The sequence below is a fragment of the Zingiber officinale genome, chromosome 4B, assembly GCF_018446385.1.
Source record: "Zingiber officinale cultivar Zhangliang chromosome 4B, Zo_v1.1, whole genome shotgun sequence".
NCBI lineage: Eukaryota > Viridiplantae > Streptophyta > Magnoliopsida > Zingiberales > Zingiberaceae > Zingiber > Zingiber officinale.
Window position 1 is genome coordinate 103,066,373 of NC_055993.1, and position 7,031 is coordinate 103,073,403.

At 39.4% G+C, this 7,031-nt stretch overlaps 1 non-coding gene across 1 annotated transcript; it reads left to right on the forward strand.

The window, feature by feature from the left end:
- The first annotated feature begins 1,812 nt into the window (after positions 1–1,812).
- On the forward strand, positions 1,813–1,918 carry LOC121978813. Its single transcript, XR_006111157.1, has one exon. It is a non-coding gene; the product is annotated as a small nucleolar RNA R71 (small nucleolar RNA).
- Positions 1,919–7,031: the final 5,113 nt, after the last annotated feature.

Genomic DNA, 7,031 nt, shown 5'->3' on the forward strand with positions numbered 1-7,031 from the left:
ATGTTTTTAAAGATACTCCTCTATCCAATGCTCACATTCCTCCACAACTTTAAAATCTACAAAAATAAGATAGACAAGAAAAATTAAGTAGAGGATACAAATTTATTATGAGGAAAGAAATGAAATTAAAAAGAAACTAGAAAATGAAAACAAGATTGAACTTGGGTTGCCTCCCAAGAAGCGTTTGTTTAAGGTCATTAGCTTGACCACCTCATGAGATTCATCTAAATCTTGCTCTTGGAGGGGTAAGATATTTTATCACCCTCCTACTAAGGGTTCTTATTTTGGTGGGAGCTTTCAACATTTGCATTAAAAAGTGAAGTAACACTCTCTCCATCTTCGTCTTCTTTAAAGTTCTTTTAGGTGGTCGAAGACGGTTTAGATTGAGCTTTCAATCAGTAGCCCAAGTAAAATCTGCACATGCAAAAAAAGTACGAATCTCCCACAAGCATATTAGATAAGATAGAGCCATAACCATATTAAGATAAGCAGAATAAGAAATAAAAACTGAATCACATCCAACAAAGTCAATAATAGGTATCTCTATAAAATTTCCTAAAAGATCACAAGAAGTACTAACCTTACTTTGCTGAGAGATACATGAAATTTCTAAACATGTAGAAGTGAATTCCTCTGAATCAAATGATGATTCTGACTTTGGCTCAAGTGTTAGTGATATCAAAGATGGTGATTCTTGAGACTCAACCATAACTACATGAGTCCCTACACATTGTTCCACAACATGATCAATTCTTACAACCTCTAAGGGTTGTATGAACAAAGGTAGTGATCCTTGAGATGCTGCTTCCACAACACAACTCCCTACACATTCTTCCATATCATCATCATCAACACAAACATTAAAAAATAAACCAACATCTATTACCTCAATAGGAGAATCAATAACAAGAGGATCAATAACTTCACTTGCAGTTTTAAGTTGATCTACCACATCACATTTATCATCTGAAAGTTCAATGTCACTATAACACCCTATAAAATTTGGAGGTAGATTTGAAAACTTATTTACTACTACATTATCAATAAAATCCTCATCTGAAGAGTCTTCATCTTCATATACATTCAAAAATCTGTACTCAACCATATTAGTGTCGCAGGATTTGTCGAAGTCTTTATTTTCATTGACCCCCACTAACCTTTGTGGAAAAGGAACCCTTAGTGAAGGTCCTGGGAAATATTGAACTTCCTTTTTCCCAAATTTCCTTTGAGCTTTTGGAGGAGGACCAACTTGCTTATATAGTGTTGGTGTGATCAATCATTGAGGGAAAGGTACTTGTTGTGACCTTTGGGAACTTCTTGGAGAAATGGAACTGAGTTATGGTGATCTTCTATTATTCTTCTACTCAATTTTAAACATGTCCTTATTCAGAAGTTCTTCATGATTTTTTTTCAATTCTCAACCCAACATCATCACACTTTTCACTAGATCTGGTCTGCGAAGGAGGGGGATCTTCTTTAAACTATTTTGAAACAATACTTTCAATCTTTGCCCCCAAATGTTTGAACTCCCCGTTCTATGACTTATGATTTTCAAAACTCATAGATGGTTGAGTTACAATTTGCTTGACAGGCTCTATAATATTTATGGCTTGTACTTCTTGAATGTTTGAGGGAGATTTCATCCAACCTATGTTCGACCATTCATAGAGGTTCAATGTCACTTGATCAATTAATATATATGCTTCATTTACACTTTTGTCCATAAAAGAACCTCCCGCTGATGAATCTAATAAACTCTTGTCTGAGAAAGAAATTCCCCCATAGAATATGTGCAGAATCAACCATTTTTCAAAACCATGATGAGGGCACTATCTTTGAAGACTCTTGAATCTATCCCATGCTTCAAATAATGATTCTCCATATGCCTGAGCAAAATTTGTTATGCAATTCCTCATATACACTGTTCTGCTTGGAGGGAAAAATGATTCAGAAATTGCTTCTCCAATTGCCCCCAACTTGTGATGCTTTGAGGACGGAGAGAATATAACCAAGTCCTTGCTTTATCCTTGATACTGAAAGGAAATGTCATCAATTGAACTGTATTTGCTGACACTCCTTCACATTTCACCATATCACAAATCTCTAAAAATGTTTCAAGATGCAGATAAGGACTTTCTGATACTTCTCCTCCAAATTTTTGACCTTGTATCATGAAAATTAACTCTGAGTCTAGTTGGAAACTTTCTGCTTCAATTTGAGGTTGCACAATGGGAGATAAAAATCTTGCAGAAAAAGGTGTAGAAAAATTTCTCGTGGGCCTGCTTGACATGTTAGTGCTCATGGATATTCAAGAATAAAAAACAAGAAATAAAACACAATATGAAAAGCAAGAAAGAAACTGCAAAATTTAAATTGCAAGAAAGAAAGTGCATAATGAAAACAAGAAAGAAAAGACAAAAGGAACAAGAAAAATATCTAGAATAATTCATATGCCAAGAACAAGATTGCAAGATATGTTTACAAAAGAAAAGAAGAAAGAAACTAAATCAAAAGAGAAAAAAGTTAGACTAGAATGTTAGAAATTAAAAATGAAGAATTATAATTGCAACAAAAAGGAATTGACAAGAAGTAGAAAGATATACAAGAAAAATATAATTTTAAAGATTAGTTACAATTATGCTAATGAAAAGAAAAGAAAAGTTATGTTTAGTCTAACTCAATTGATAACCTCTAATGTTATAGCGCAGTCCCCGGCAACGACACCAAAAACTTGTTGACGTTCCGCAAGTGTACGAAAATATCGTAAGTAATAATAAAAGATATTATATCCACATGGACTGGAATAACCACTAAAGACATCTCAACACGAGTTAGCTAAGCAACTAATCAATGGATTAACAAAAGCTAAGTACAACTATGCAAAGTAAAACATAGAAACATAAAGAATATGAAACAAGAATAAGGGCTATGATAAAGGTATGTTCTAAGAGTTTCAGTTTCTTTGTAAGATTATTCAATGTAAATGATCTACCAAATCTTATTCCTCAATTGTCCATCATTTGTAGGAGGTTGTCGGTTCCCTCTTGCAATAGACAACCGGCCTAAGACTAAAATCTATACCTAAATATGATCAATTAGTAATGAATCTATGTTGTCCTTACACAGGCTTGCCTGTCACGTGCGTCCCTCGGATAATCAACATAAGAATTCATCACTCCTCAACCGCATCAAGATATAAGATATGAACACATATAATCTATCCTACCCCGATGAATAACACTATTTCACCCTCAAGATCATCTCTCAAATGTCCTTACACGGGCTTGTTCCTGTCACGAACGCCCCTCAAAAAATCGAATGAGAAATAATCTCTACAAGATTCACAAGGTATTCAAACATTCAATCAAGAATGGGCATTAGGTCCAAATCACAACATTTCACACAAGATCAAAGAGATACAAAATAGGGCAAAATCATTGAAATAGGAATTTGGCAAATCCACAAGAGTTTTACATCAAATCTTCATTACAAATACTCCCTCCATCCTAGAACAAGAGATCTAATCCAGAGAACGAGGAAAGAAATTCGAAAACAAGAAGATTACAAGCATCTTGATTCCCAAATCCAAGAAAGAAAGGGAAGAAAGGCTTATCTACGATGAAGAATGGTCTTCGGATCCAATCCTTGCTCCCGGAGTCGAAACGTTGAAGATCTGCCCTCGAATCACTGGAAAATCCCTCCAAGAAGGTGGAGGAACACCCAAATCTTGATTTCCCCTAAAGGGGAGAAGATCCCCTTTCAAATCTTGAAGAAGGCTTTATATAGAGGAGGGGTTTGGGCGCCACACGGCCTCGAGACACGGCTGTGTGAAGATCACACGGCCTGTGCTACTCCCTTCTCTGCCTGTCTCACACGGCCGTGTGTGAGACACGGCCATGGCCTGCTCTGCCACTGCTCCCCTTGCACGGCCGTGTAGATCTACACGACCTGCACTGCCTCCAGCTCTGGAGCTCCTACATGGTCGTGTGGTGCACACGACCAGGGTGTTTTGGCCTATGAAAATGTTGCACGACCGTGTATGTCTACACGGTCGTGCACTGCTTCATCTCTGGAGTGCTTGCAAGGCCGTGTGGTGTACACGGCTTAGCTCTATTGGCTTCACAACTTGGCACGGCCGTGTGAAGATCACACGACCATGACCAGTCTCCTTCCTGCTGTAGCCACATGGGTGGTGATCCTCACACGACCTGGGCATCCCCCCATGGCAGGGCCCTGTGGCACTCATGGATGGTGCCGTCCTCCTTTGTAATTTTTGCCTTGGACATCATTTCTTCTCCAAAATCGACTCTTGTGTACAAAAAATGCACAAAAGTAGATCTGCGAACAAAAAGAGTAAATATGCTAAAAGCAAAGCTGGAAGTATGAAAATGCATAGATAAAACACGTGCAAAGTATGTGAATATGCGTCAAAACATGCTAAACAAGAGTATACAATCTACGCACATCAGCGAGGTGCCTCCGTGGATCAGTGAAGACTCAGCAATCCAATGGATGATCTCCTATTCCTGCGTACAATGAGATCAACCAACAAAGCATTAGCGACCTAAGACCGGGGTGGGAATCCCTGGCTAGGCCCTCTGACGCTCAAGTTAGTCTCCGGCGAGAAGAAGTAGTGTGAAAGAAGATGAAAATTAAGGTTTTATTTCTGATGCAATGCGTATGCTTACGTACCTGACCAGTGGAGAGGATTCCTCTTTTTATTCCACCTCATCTAGGGATGACAATTTCACCCGAACCCGAGGGAGGATCCGATACCTGACCCGAATGGAGGAGGGTATGGAGGGACTATCAATACCTGATACCCGACCCAAATACTCGATTAAATAATATATATACATATATTAAAGAAAATTTCCTTTTTCCAAAATTAACTTGCTATTTTTGTTGATATTAGGAGGAGACTATATAGATGTTTAATCTATTTTTTTAATTATATATATATATATTTTTAAATAGGATATTAATTTTAATATATTTTTATTGAATGATAATAGTTGGATAGAAAGAAGAAAAATTAAAACTATAGAAGATATCCGATCCTTTAATGGGTATGAGTATACCCATCGGAGATCTTATACCTGATGGGTATGGGGACGGAGGATATAGAATCCGACCCGAACCCGACCCATTGCCATCCCTCCTCATCTAACCTTCACAGTCATGAGGTGGATCCCGGTTTGTTGAAGTTTATTAAGAGGTGACGTAAATCAAAACTGCAACAATAGTTTAAGGAATCTTTTTCTTACCCCAGATATACCTTCTTTGTCGTTTAGCATACCTGTGGAGACTTCTAGAAGCTATTTGCCGCCAAATTAATTAAGCTGTCATATAATCACATATTGTTATGATTCACCTGTTACATACACTTGGTTAGTCATATAAGCCCATTCTATATATACGAGGAATATCTTCTATTTGTACTAGTCTCGACCGGTATTCTCTACTCGATTGGTTATTTATATCCGACTAGGATTTTACTATTATAGATATGCCAGAAACCGTGCAAGGTTGAAGATCTTTATGCTCCATCTACTTTTCATACTCGGCCAGTCTGTTGAGCCCAGCTAGTTACACCTTATCAACCGAAATTAACCAGTTAGGCGTATAAAAGCACTATTGCCTGGTAGTCCTTCCTTCAGTCGATCGTATGCTACTAAATGCCTTTGTGCTTGGCCGGTCTATTGAGCACAACCGATCCTAACTTATCGACCAAGATTTAACTAGTCGGGCGTGTATAGGCCTTCAAGATAGCTTAATGCTAAGTGCTTATACGTTCGATCGGTCTCTTACACTCGGTCAGTCTTTACCTACCGAACTCATATGCTTGGTCGGTCTATTATGTTCGTCCGATCTTTGTCTGTTGTGCGCAAGGTTAAGAACTTCTACTCTCGGCCGACTCTCTATGCTCGGTCGATTATTTATGCCCGACCGAGCATTCGTGTTCGATCAGTCTTTGCTTATCAAACTCATATGCTCAAATGACCCTACCATGCCTCAGACCACCTAAGGTTAAATTTTCTTTACACTGGGTCGATCCTTTATACCCGACCGACCATATATACTCGGTCAGTCTTATATATTCGGTCGGACTCCGTCTGCCGGTCTCATATGCTCCGCAGATCTACTATGCTTGACCGTTCTAGGGAGCTCAGCCGGTCATGCCCTATCGCCCGAAGTTAATCAGTCGGGCATATATAAGCCTTCTCGCCCAGCCGACCCTCCCTCGGTCGGCCTTTGCTTGCCGAACTTATATGCTCGGTCGGTCTATTACGTTCGATCGATCTTTATCTGTCATACGTGTAGCGACCCCCTTACTTGGTCAGACTTTTTCCAGACGTCCCCTCATCTCGCCCTTTTCAGCCTTCCCTGTCATTATCATCCCCTTTCCTTCTCTTGCAAAAGGTCTACTTATCATAACCCATATCACTAGCCGCCCCTTCAAGTCTAGTCGAAGGAGGTGTAGTCGACTAACTAGACCTAAGTCTATTTCTGACCTCTTGATACCTTCTGTGGCAACTCTGCGATAACTTTTACGATAATCTTGTAACATTTTTACAGTGATCCCGTGATTTCTCCTACAGTGATCTCGTGACTCCTTTTGGCAAGTTAAATAGAGCTGTGCTCTTGCTTCCTTCCATACCCATCCTCGTTCCTCTTTACTCCATTTTACTCTACAGATTTGTTGAGACTCATGGCCTCAGACCCTTCCCTCTGGGATCCAATATTATGAGAGAAGGAGAAAGTTTTAAGGGAGGCCATGCAAGCCCTAGATTCACATCGTTCCCCTCAACAGGAACTAGAGGTGCAGCTGCTCTCATCTCAATCACAGGTTCAATCAGAAGTGGCTCTGAGGAATAAGGCTTACTTGGAGTTACAACAAAAAACTGAGGAGCTGGATAATCTAAGATTCTAGCATACCTCATAGGTAGCCGCTCTGAATAGGAAAACCCATGCGGATGGTTTACTAATATCCCGGTAGCAACGAGCTCTGGATCGGTAGAAAGCTAAGG